General features: G+C 42.3%; 1 long non-coding RNA gene across 1 annotated transcript in view; it reads right to left on the bottom strand.

Annotated features, from left to right (window-relative positions):
- Nucleotides 1–12,191, bottom strand: part of LOC141419187 (uncharacterized) — a 32,043-nt gene extending 19,852 nt beyond the window's left edge. Inside the window, exon 1 of the long non-coding RNA XR_012443837.1 lies at nucleotides 12,056–12,191. This is a non-coding gene — a long non-coding RNA (uncharacterized lncRNA). The remainder of the gene's footprint in view (nucleotides 1–12,055) is intronic.
- Nucleotides 12,192–13,136: the final 945 nt, after the last annotated feature.

The following is a 13,136-nucleotide window of genomic DNA, read 5'->3' as shown; positions in this document are numbered from 1 at the left end:
AATATATAAGGTGCTCAAATGAGACAAAAGACAATTAATGAATTGACATAATAATAGTGCTTGGACAGAAGATGAAATGCAAGTATTCTTCCAAAGATAAGAAAAAGGTTTTAAGCACTAATCTTACTAAAAATGTATTGATTTACCAGGCACCAGTTGCTCATACTTGTAATCCTAGCTACTCAGGAGGCAGAGATTGGACTGATGGCATTTGAAAGCCAGCCCTGGGCAAGTAATTCGTCACACCCTATTTAGAAAACACCCAACACAAAACAAGGCTTGTTGGAGTGGCTCAAGTGGTAGGGCACTTGCTTAACAAGCTGAGGGCCTGAGTTTGAACCCCAGTACTGACACACAGAAAAAGCATGGATTTTAAATTTTCTCTTTTCAATTTGTCATAGACCCAGTATTCAAATACACACTGTGTTGGTGAACGTTGGAGATAGATAAAACTACTGTGATATATTGCTTATAGGAATATAATTGATACATTCTCCATGCAGGAAACTAGATAACACTGTGGAACTCATCAAGATTGAACCAAGACAGTTTTTCTCTCTGTCTGTCTCTCTGTTTTTTTCTTCTTTCTATCTATCTCTCCCTTTCTCTCTCTACACACACATGACAAACCATTCTCTTTCTCTCTGTCTTTCTGACTATCTCCGCAAACTAATACACACAATCACACTGAATGAAGGAGATCTGGACCAAAAGATAAACAGACCTGGTTCCTGTTGGACATGCTGCATTCTTGCCCTGTAAAGTATAATGTGCTGCCTTTTTCTACCTTACTTGATAAACACACTCAAACTCTCTTCCTAGTCTAGGCTCTCTGGTAGAAATAAAGACTACACAGATCAGACAAGGACACAAACTTGCCAGTTAAATATTTTGCTACAGAGAAGTACACCAAGTCACTGATCAATCAACACTTAGACATTAGACTATTTGCCAGGATAAAGAAGTATCCTGTGAAAGGTACCCCATAAACATTCATGCCAAATCCCTTAAACACCTTATCCCAGTAGGCCAGGGCTATACTTTATAGATAGATGCTGCATTATAGTATCTATAGTTATACTTTATAGATACTCTCCAGCGAGAAAACTGAGACCAAATTAGAGAAAAAACACTACAGAGAAGGGTGGTGATTGGTTGTTACAGGTATTTAATAGGGTTTTAGAGTCACTTAACCACCAATGAAATGACATATTTAGCAGATATCATCAGAGACCTAAATAATTGAAGGACTCCACTTTATGGGCTGGATTTTTACATGATAATGAGGGTCTTGAGCCATCAGCTCTGAAGGTGGGATTAAATCTAAAGAGGCTAAAACTCCTTAATAGAAGAATGAGTTATACAAATCCTCAGGTGGTAAACACAGATCCTTAACCCAAAGGGGAGAGGGAAAGAACAATATCACACTTACTTAATTGTGTTTTATGGCCTGTAAGAGGGTTCTTCCCTCTGCAGCATGAACTACTGTGGAAGTGCAGAGGAAGTGGAAAGCAATCAGTTGTCTACACATGAGGGCATCATTTTCCTGTGGGAAAGAGAGCCAATGGTGCCCTTAATAAAATTGGAGTGAATGGTTACATGTAAGTTCATTTGTTTACTAGGGGTTGTTCATCTCTTGGGGACAATTACCCCTTCACCACTCGGATGGTTCATCTGAATAGGAAAAACTAACAAACCTTTCCAGCATTATTAGAGGTAATAGCTAATTCACTCTCCCAGGAAATCATCATATATATTCCAGAGAAATACAGTGTGACTTACAGGGGACTGTCAGCAAACTTCCCTGTAAGTAGGTTACATCTTTTGTAATCATAGGCTGCAGTTTTAAGTGGCTCCATTGGTAGTAGTAATGCTGGTTCTCTTTCTCCAATGCAGTAACCCAGCTCGTCAGTCCTACTCTTTCACCATGTGGTATCACTATATGACCTGTACATTAGCCATTTAAGATGAATGGGGAAGAACCACAGATCACTGAAATACAAATAAAGGTTCCAACATTAAATACAGCAATTGGTAATAATAAAAATGTACCGTGTGTCTTTTACACATCCATTGGTTCATTCATATTTTACTCATTCTTATTGATCCATAGGTCCTCAAAATCAATTTCATTTCACTTTCAAGAAACCCAATACATGTCCAAATGATTGCCTATGGGACAATTAAATTATCCTGCCATTGCACAGCATCTATGTCTGCAGGATTTACATTTTTGGCACTCATTGCCACAGGGGAATTGCATTGCTGATGTATTTCTAAAGGGATGCTCCAAGGAGATGGATCATGCAAACACATTCATACATGATTCTTACTTTATTTTGTAGTGCGGAACACAAAACTTGGAAATCATGTGATCTCCAGCCAAGCCATTCCCATGGCAGCAGGAAGCAGCATCTTTTCACATTGCAATCTCCCTAAGACGCTCAAGCTCCACATTTCCTGGGGGATTTTCATGTCCTGAAGGCAACGCAGACTCATCTGTCTTTTCTACTTAAGCCCCTTTGTACCACAGTGTGAAAGCCAACTCCCTCCCATGGTGGGTACCTTAAGAAAAAGCTGGACATGTGGCACTGCAAGCATTTCCGCAACTTGCTGTCAACTCCCCTGTCCAGTTCTGCCTATCAGCATGTATATCACAAAGTCTGCAATAAACACAGTAACAACCTTCTGCCCATGTACTTGACCATGACCAAATGACTGCAGGTACCTCGCCACTTTATATCCTTAGAACACCCGGCTCTGTACACCTGTTGGTCTTTCTTGGAGATGGAGGTAGTCACAGGCCCCCTGCCTGAGATGCTGTGAACACAAATTCTCATTCTGCCTTGAGGGTAAGATGATTCTTGCAAGGAAGTGGAAGTTGCTTTGTTGGAATAAATATATTTGTAGGAAAGGGTAGAACCTGTCATTCAAGATCTTTCAGAATTGGCGGAGGAGGTGGACACCTAAGGTCACAGGCCCATGTCTACACACTTATGGAACGGGGAAGTTCACCCAACTGTCCCTACTTGCATCAAGTGTGGTGTGGCTCATTGCCCACATCCTGCATGGAGGAGGCCAAGTAATTCATGATGGCAGTATTTATGTACAGAGCCTGTTGAAGGCCATGGCACAGCACACAGCCTTAACCTCACTCAAGAGGATTAGGTCCTATGCGTTCACCAGAATTTGTTGCAATCAACTTGATTCTAGGAGATACCCCAAAAGAGGACCAGCTGAGCTTCACATTTCTACCGACACAGAGGTAGAGGGCAAGGTCCTAGGTGTTGGGCTGGGATAGTGGACAGTCAAGATAAGTATACCAAATAAACTTGTTTGGGCTCCCCCATGTGGAAAGAAATAGCCACTAGTACACTTCCCTTTTTAATCTCATGTGTCTTGTCACCCCACCCTGACACACACACACACACACCCCACACACCTTTATCTTGCACATTCATTTCAATACTATTGAAGACACAGAAATGAACCAGTCTTAAACCATCTTAACCATATCTTATCCTAGCAGACTGAGCAGTGCTCCCTGGAATGAGAAGGGATCATATGTAGAAGTAAATATTATTACACCTACTGAATGGCAGTCCTGTTACAAAATGAATCTCATTTGTCCCCTGATACTGGCCTATTCTCTAGACAAAGCTCAGCACTTTGCATGGGAAGTGCCCAGATATTCCAGGCCTATGTTGAAAGCAAACTGCTAAGGAAATGAATGGACACCCACAGATGTAGCTCACATTTTCCCTCCCTCAAAAGGCCCAGCACTAACCTTACCTGATATCTTTACCTGGCTTGGGGTCTCCAAGTTTCTTGAGTGTGTGTGTGAGACGTGGGATTACACACAGGAGACCAGGTTTGTCCCTGTGCACCTTGGAATATGTGAACAATGCACTTACTCATGCTCACTGCACCACTGATCACAAAACAGAAAATGTTGGAAGAACGACCTCAAGTTTATTCCAGCCTGCTCACCACCACACCTGTATGACACCTGGAAGGAATTTATCTGTGTAACAATTGGCACAGGTGGCAACAGAGCCTGATTCTGTTTCACCACAGGAACTACTAAGCTGTTCTACAGGAATAACGCCCGTCAGAATGTTTCCAAACTAAATTCCTTTGGCTGAACAACCTGTCACATATCTGAATGTAGTATAATGGAACAGGGCTACAGCACTGCTTCTCAGAGGGACCCCAAAAGACTGCCTTTGATTGGCAAGCCTTTGTGCTGACGTGATTATCAACCATGGGTACAGCACACAGTCTATCTAGGCTGGAGGCAGAAGGGCTTTTGTGTACTTGTGAAGACATGCTGGTGTGGGTAACAGGCAACTGTACTTCAACAACTGCTAGCACTGTAGCCTGAGAGGTCCTTTATGGAAGTGACTTTGTGCCTGACAATAGTGCCCCAAACAATAATCCTGACCACTTAAACTCAAACCACTTTGAGAACACTGAGGGACACCTTACACCTGCTCGCTGGGAAGCTCTATATGCCACAGGTAGTGGATCCTCTGGATTTTGCTGAGAAACTGTACCAATTTTTATCACAATTAGGGACAATTACTTGCTGTATTTTCCGCAAGCTCAATCCTCATGCCAACTACCCTTCTATTTACACAGGCAGTTATCATTGCACATGGACCCCATGGCAGGCAAACTCACATCTTAAGCTTTGCCTCTAACAGGCAGTCTTATTGGAGTTCAGGGGTTATGAGTGGGATAGTAGAAAAAAATCAGCTTGGGAGACAATGTAATTTAAATCCTGGTCTACCTACAAGTCATGTAGTGTAAGCAAGTTATTTAATTCTGTTATACCTCAGTCCCTTCCTTTGGGAAAGGGATACAGTGTCACCTGTTTTGTTGTGAGAATCAAAGGTAGTATGGAGAAGAAGCTTCAGATATGCATGGTATTTATTAATGTCATGTATAAAAGTGAAATTGTGCTTATTTATGGACCTGAGAAGCAATTCCACAAAGATGAATTCTCTATCACCTTGTGAATCGTGGAACTAGCATTATTTTTAGATTGTATTTGTAGAGCAGGAGGTTAGTACCTAAAACCCTCAAGTAATTTTGAAAGTCAGACTTATTTTTTAACAAAAATACAGTTAAACTGAACACGTGCTGTTCAGTTACTTAGAATATCAAACAGAAGAAGAAATGTGTATTATTTGTGGCAGATGTTTTTGTGAGGAAAATAAAAAATAAGGCCATATAATTAAAAAGTAGATTCCTTATTCCCTTGCCAGCTCATTCAGTGACATCAAACAACAGATATCACTGCCACTAAGGCTGGATGAATTGTTCCCAACTCCTTTCCCAGGAAGGCAGCAGGGCCACCCTTACTGCTCTCAGGAACAAAGGAGCCCTTGCTATACAAAGCCCTTGCTTTGTGAGTGACTCAGAGTGTGTGCTAGACCCCACCTACCATGGGGCACAGCCTTGGGAGCGATACACAAAGTGTCATTCCAACTACAGCAGAAAAACACTGACAAAGCAATTTGCATTTCTTTATGCTTCTTGTGCCTAAATTTGGTGGATGTTTGTGTACATAAATATGCTAAAGGAAATTTACCTACTAATCATACCCTTTGAGGTACAGAAAGCACTTTTGTCTCAAAGCTCATGTGTCATTAAACACATTTGCATAATTTCACTGAATTAAATGAACACATTTCCAGTGTGTAATCAGTACTCAAATTCTCTTCCATTTGCACTTTGTAAAAGTCTCGGGAGTGTGGGTTCTATTTCCACAGCTGATGCCAAATGGGTGTGGGATGGAGTTGGGATGAGGCCGAGAGAAAGGATGTTTGGGAAGTAATCCAGTAGCAGTGTAAAGAAGAAATGTCAGGATTTTCACCATGAAAGTATATATCACACTTTCCAGTATTGATAAAACACAAAAATGATTTATTACAGTAAAACTGTGAGTTAAATTGGGAAATTAAAGTAGTACAGGAATATGTTATGATGTCCTCACTAGGAAGTAAAACACTATCGTTTTAAATGGATGAACTCATGAACTCAAAATCCTATATATATATATATATATATAGATATATACACACATGTGTATATATAAATATGCATGTATAAGTGTATATATATATATATAATATAGATAAATACCATAATTACCTAGGTGTGCACATCTGAGAATTTTAAAGAGACTACAACATGAGCAGACACATGCTGTTGTAAGCAGAAATGGGATTTGAACTCAAGGACTGGTGCTTGCTAGGCAGGTGTTCTGCCTGTTGAGGCATGCCTCCAAACTTTTTTGCTTATTTTTCAAGTAGGATCTCTTTTTAATGCCAAGGCAAGCCTAGACCATAATCCTTCTGTTTCTGCATCCTGTATAGCTAGAATTACAGGTATGGACCATTGCACTTATGTCCAGATCCCATTTTCTAGACTGATGAGGCCCCATATCCTAAATTGCTTGACCACTTTATCGTTGTTTTAAGCCTCGTAAACCAGATAGTGTAACCCCTGATTTCTGCACTAAACTCTTGTTACCCTCAATTTAACCAGTCCAGACATGTTGCAGGAAAACTGGACCCCATTAAATTCTTTAGTTCACAGGGTCCTTCCTACCTCTCTCGCTCCCCACTTGCTGATTGAGCATATGTGCCAGACAGGACCCCTATTTCTCACTGTGAGGAACATTTTCCTCTTTTATTTGGGATCTATGTATAACAAATGTAATCTTTAGGCCATCTTTGTCTGAGGGTCCATTACTGTGCTGCACCTGAATACTCAAACCTAACTAAATACCTCTTTTAAGAATTACACAGCTGTAATTCTAGCTACTTGGAAGGCAGAAAAGTAGAAGGATCAGAGTCTGAAGCTAGCACTGGCAAAAGCACCAGACCTTATGTTAAAAAGAAAAGGTAAAAACAAAAAAGACTTGGGTTGTGGTACAAGTGGTAAGATGATCACCTAGGGAGCCCTAGAGGCTCTCAGTTCAATCCTGAGTACCACCTAAAAGGAAAAAGTTACAAATGGTGTCACTTGCAGGATGGTGCTCCTCATAGTCCTGACTGGCACCTGTAGTTCCTTTAGATTATCCCCAGCTAACTTACTAAAGTCTATGATCCTCTGGGAAGACTCACTGGCCGGCTGGTAATGGGCCACACTGCTGTGTACTTCTAGACACTGCCTCTAGATTTCTGCCAAGAATCCTACTCTTAATTGTGGATTTTGAAAGTCAATGTTCTCCTTTCCCCAGAGTCCATTTGTCCAGCCCTGGCACAGCAAAAGAGGATGACTTCCTCCATCACTCCCTGGGGGCTAGAATAACTTGTTCTGTGTCACATTGGCTACAGAGTCAATATATCTGGTGACAGACCCACTGGGTTAAAGCTTCTAAGCAAGATACTGGGTTAAAGCTTGGTGACATATAGACAGGGAAACTCCTACATAGCTCTATCTGCTGTTTCTGGATGGTTTAAGGAAAACTCTGACGTTTTGCCTAGAAAGAAGGGTATCCCCACCAACTGGGAATTAAGGGCATGTCAAAAATAGCAATGCAAATTTGACCTGGGATCCCTCCACTGCTGCAGAGCTGTCACTCTTCATACCTTAGCCCAATGGAGTACTAAGGGTCTAGTCCCTGGTGTCCAGTGGCAAAGGACTCAGATTAAAAGGGTGGAACATTCATTTCTGCTTATCTCAAGACCTCTGAAGTTAGCAGACTTAAAGAAATACATAGTGCATATTCAAGTGCACGTAGGGTGTACCAGGTATTCAGCTTGTCCTGATGTAGCCCTGGTCTCATTTTCACAAGGACTCGGTGACTTCCTAAAGGATCCTGCCTCTATTGTGGTAGTAAGGGCCAAACCCATGTCAGTGCTATGGGGTCACCCTGGAGACAGAGGTCCACAATGCAGACACACAGGAACCACAGATAGCCATTTGCATGGTAAAACATGTAGGTGCTACTGGAAGTAGAAATCAAGACCAGAAAATTTAACCCCATTAGAAATCTAAATCACAGGGTTTGAGGCCAACCTGGACAAAAAGTTCACAATTCCACATCTCAAGCAATGTCTGGACACAGTGGTATAAGCATGTCATCCTAGCTACAACATAGCCACAAATTGGAGAGTTGCTGTCCAGGTCAGCCAGGGCAAAAACCAACAACCTATCTCAAAAAATAAGCGAAGCAAAAAGGGCTAGTGGCATGGCTCAAAGGGTAGGGCACCTGCATAGCAAGAGCCTTACCCTGAGTTCAACCCTTATTACTGCCTGACAAAGAAAAAAAATCCAAAATGATTTTGTACAGAGGCATGGTTAGAGTGTACCACACTCTGATCTTACATTGCCTTGGTACCCATTCTCAATGTCATTAGCTTTCATTTGTGAGATAAAGGCTAAGCCACCCTGACACTTTTCAGTCCTCCTCCTCCTCTCAGTTCCTTAACATGGTCAATCCAAACAACTGCTTTGCACAGCTACCTTATGGGACAGCTTGACACAGCATACTTGATTTGCTCCACCCTCTGCCCCTTTTGAACAGCCCAGATATGTTGCAGTGACTGCCTCTCAGTCACTGTATGATCTTCTGGAACTTGTGCCTGCTTGTTCTAAACCCACTGATTAATGACTTCACAAAACACCTGCTTCAGTAACACTGTGGAACTCAAGACTCAATCAAATCAGCACGCTCTCTCTCTCTCTCTCTTTCTCTCTCTCTCTCTGTCTCCACAGACACACAGACACACACTCATACTGAGTGAGGGTGACCTGGACCAAACCATAAAAAGACCTGGTTCCTGTTGGACATGCTACCTTCTTTTCCCTGTAAAGTGTAACTAATAAATGCCATTTATGTCATTTCATGTCTTTTATTGTGCTGCCTTTTTCTGCCTTACTTGAAAAACACACTCAAAGTCTCTTCCCCATCATGCTACTCTCTGGAAGGAATAAGGACTACACAGACTGACAAGAGCCACAAACTTGCCAATTAAACATTTTGCTACAGAAAAGTACACCAAGTCACTGACCAATCAACACTTAGACATTAGATGATCAGCCAGGATAAAGAGGTATCCTGTGAAAGGTACCCCATAAACATTCACTGCCAAATCCCTGAAACACCTTATCCCAGAAAAAGGCCAGGGCTATACTTTATAGATGCTATATTATAGTATTTGTAGTTCTGCTTTATAGATACTCTCTAGAGAGAGAACAACCAAATTAAAGAAAAACCACTACAGAGATGGGTGGTGATTGATTGTTACAGGTATTTAATAGTGTTTTAGAGTCACTTAACCACCAATGAAATGACACACTTAGCAGGTATCATCAGAGACCATAAATGATTAAAGGACTACACTTTACATGATAACAAGGGTCCTGAGCCATCAACTCTGAAGGAATGAATTAAATCTAAAGAGGCTAAAAACTCCTTAATAGAAGAATGAGTTATACAAATCCTCAGGTGGTAAACACAGATCCTTAAACCAAAGGGGAGAGGGAAAGAACAACATCACATTTACATAATTGTGTTTTATGGCCTGGAAGAGGGTTCTTCCCTCTGCAGCATGAACTACTGTGGAAGTGCAGAGGAAATGGAAAGCAATCAGTTGTGGACACATTAGGGCATCATTTTCCTGTGGAAAAGAGAGCTAATACTGCCCTTCATAAAATTGGAGTGCATGGTTACATGTAAGTTCATTTGTTTGCTAGGGATTGTCCACCTCTTGGGGACAATTGCCCCTTCACCACTCGAATGGTTCATCTGAATAGGAAAAACTAACAAACCTTTCCAGCATTTTAGAGGTAAGCACCTAAGTCACTATCCCAGGAAATCATAATAAATATGCCAAAGAAATACACTGTGACTTACAGGGACTGTCAGCAAACCTTCCTGTAAACAGGTTACACCTTATGCAATCATAGGCTGCAGTTTTAAGTGGCACCCATTGGTAGTAGTAATGCTGGTTCTCTTTCTCATTGTAGTAACCCGGCTCTCACGTGCAAACCCATGTGGGAATAAAATCTGATCACTGGTGCTGCTGGAAAGAAAGAGCAAATGGGATCCAGTGCACCTCCCACACTAGTAAAGACACTATGCATCTCCAACATCAGCTGAATCAGGGTACTGATGGGCCCCACCTGTCATTCTGACCACCTCTAGGAGGGTGTCATTCCTACTCTTTCACCATGTGGTATCACTATATGACCTGTACTTTAGCCATTTAAGATGAATGGGGAAGAACCACAGATCAGTGAAATACAAATAAAAGTTCCAACGTTAAATATCGCAATTGGTGATAATAAAAATGTACCGTGTGTCTTTTACACATCCACTGATTCATTCATATTTTACTCATTCTTATTGATCCATAGATCCTTAAAATCAATTTGAGTGCACTTTCAAGAAACCACATACATGTTCAAATGTTTGCCTATGGGACAATTAAATTGTCCTGCCATTGCACAGCATCTATGTCTGCAGGACTTACAGGTTCCTACTCATTGCCACAGGGGAATTTCTTTGCTGATGTATTTCTAAAGGGACCCTTCAAGGAGATGGTACAAACGGATCTTTGTACCTTTACTTTACCTTATTTTATTTTTCAGTGCTGGCGATTGAACTTGGAAATCATGTGGTCTCCAAGCAAGGCATTCCCATGGCAGCAGGAAGCAGCATCTTTTCACATTGCATCTCCCCAGGTGCTCAAGCTCCACTTCTCCTGGGGTATTTTCATGTCCTGAAGGCATCGCAGCCTCATCTATCTGTTTTTCTTAATCCCATTTGTGCCATTACATGAAAGCCAGGTCCCTTTCCCTGGTGGTGGACCCCAACAGAAAGTGTGACTGTTGGCACTGCAAGGATTTCAGCAGCTTCCTGTCAATCCTCTATCTAGACCTACCTGTCCTTCCTTGGTCATGCTAGAATCTTTATCATAAAGTCTCTGCACTAAATACAGTTATAACTGTCTGCCCATGGACTAGGGACTAGTCCACTAGGGACTGGGACTAGGGACCAAGTGGCTGCCCCACACAGCTTACAACTACACACTCTTAGAATACCGGGATCTGTACACAGGTGGGACCCTCTTGGAGATGGAGGTAATCATAGGTCCCCAGCCCGTGATGCTGTGAACACAAATTCTCACTCTTCCTTGAGGGTAAGATGCTTCTTGGCTGGCAATGGAAGTCTTTTTGTTAGAACAGAAATCATATCTTTAGGAAAGGCAGCACCTGGCATTCAAGGTCTTTCAGAATTATAGAAGGAGGTGGACCCCTCAGGTCTCAGCTTCATGCCTGCCACGCTTGAGGAACAGGGAAAGTCCACCCAACTGTCCATACTTGCACCAAGTGAGGTGTCCCTAGGAACCCACAGACTGCATGGAAGGGGCCAGTATTTCATGATGCCAGTGCCAAGATTTTCCGTACATAGCCTGGTGGAGGGCCAAGCACAACATGCAGCCTCAAATACCTCACTGATAGAGGATTGTGTCCTATGCATTTACCAGAACTTGTTGCAGTCAGCTTAATTTAAGAGATATCCCCAAAACAGGACCAGCTGAGCTTCATATTTCTGTTGAATCCCAGGTAGTGGGCAATGCCTCGGCTGTTTGTATAGAACAGTGGACACTCAGGACAACTACACAAAATACACTTGTTTGGGGCTCCCCCATGTGGAAAGAAATAGCCACTACTACACTTCCCTTTTTAGTCACCCCACCCCAAGACACACACAGAAATCACCTAGTCTGTACTACCTTCTTAAACATTTCTTATCCTAGCAGACTGAGCAGTGCTCCCTGGAATGAGAAGGGATCATATGTAGAAGTAAATATTATTACACCTACTGAATGGCAGTCCTGTTACAAAATGAATCTCATTTGTCCCCTGATACTGGCCTATTCTCTGGACAAGGCTCTGGACTTTGCATGGGAAGTGCCCAGGTTTGTCAGATTCCAAGGCTTGTTCAAAGCAAGCTGCTGGGGAAATGAATGGATACCCACAGCTGTAGCTCACATTTTCCCTCCCCCCAAAAGCCCAGCACTAACCTTACCTGATATCTTCACCTGGCTTGGGTCTCCATGTTGTTTGTGCATGTGTGAGTACTGGGGTTACTCACAGGAGCCCAGGTTTGTCTCTGTGCACCATGGAATGCCTCACACACACTGCACCACTGAGTCACAAAACAGAAAATGTTGGAAGAACCACCTCAATGTTATTCCAGCCTGCTCACCACCACACCTGTATGACACCTGGAAGGAATTTATCTCTGAACAACTGGCTCAGGTGGCAACAGAGCCTGATTCTGTTTCACCACAGGAACTACTAAGCTGTTCTACAGGAATAACGCCCGTCAGAATGTTTCCAAACTAAATTCCTTTGGCTGAACAACCTGTCACATATCTGAATGTAATATAATGGAACAGGGCTACAGCACTGCTTCTCAGAGGGACCCCAAAAGACTGCCTTTGATTGGCAAGCCTTTGTGCTGACGTGATTATCAACCATGGGTACAGCACACAGTCTATCTAGGCTGGAGGCAGAAGGGCTTTTGTGTACTTGTGAAGACATGCTGGTGTGGGTAACAGGCAACTGTACTTCAACAACTGCTAGCACTGTAGTCTGAGAGGTCCTTTTTGGAAGTGAGTTTGTGCCTGGCAATGGTGTCCTAAATATTAATCTTGGGCACATAAACTCAAACCACCTTGAGAACCCTGAGGGACACCTTATATCTGCCCCGTGGGAAGCTTTATATGTCACAGGTGGTGGATCCTCTGAATTTGGCTGAGAAATTGTTTCAGTGTTTGGCACAATGGGAGAAGGAACCCTTGGAAAACTTCCTTGCTGAATTTTCTACCTGGTCGTACTAACTATCCTTCAAAATGTTGCCAGCCAGGAGTAATGAACCTTGTAATTGCATAGCCACTTAACACTGTACATGGCCCCTGTACTTTAAGCTTAAGCTTTGCCATCCAGGAGATATTTCTTAACACATTCTCACAGTGTACTCCAAACTCCTCTATTCCTGACCTTTCCTTTCTCTGTAACAGTACAGCTTTTGCAATATTGCTTCTGCTCCCATTCAATGAGATTATCACAAAACCACCACTCTCCATCACTCCAATCACCTGTCC

Source organism: Castor canadensis, chromosome 19, assembly GCF_047511655.1.
Source record: "Castor canadensis chromosome 19, mCasCan1.hap1v2, whole genome shotgun sequence".
NCBI classification, from domain to species: Eukaryota; Metazoa; Chordata; class Mammalia; order Rodentia; family Castoridae; genus Castor; species Castor canadensis.
Note: the sequence above shows the minus strand (reverse complement) of the source record. Positions and strands in the feature narration are given on the sequence as shown.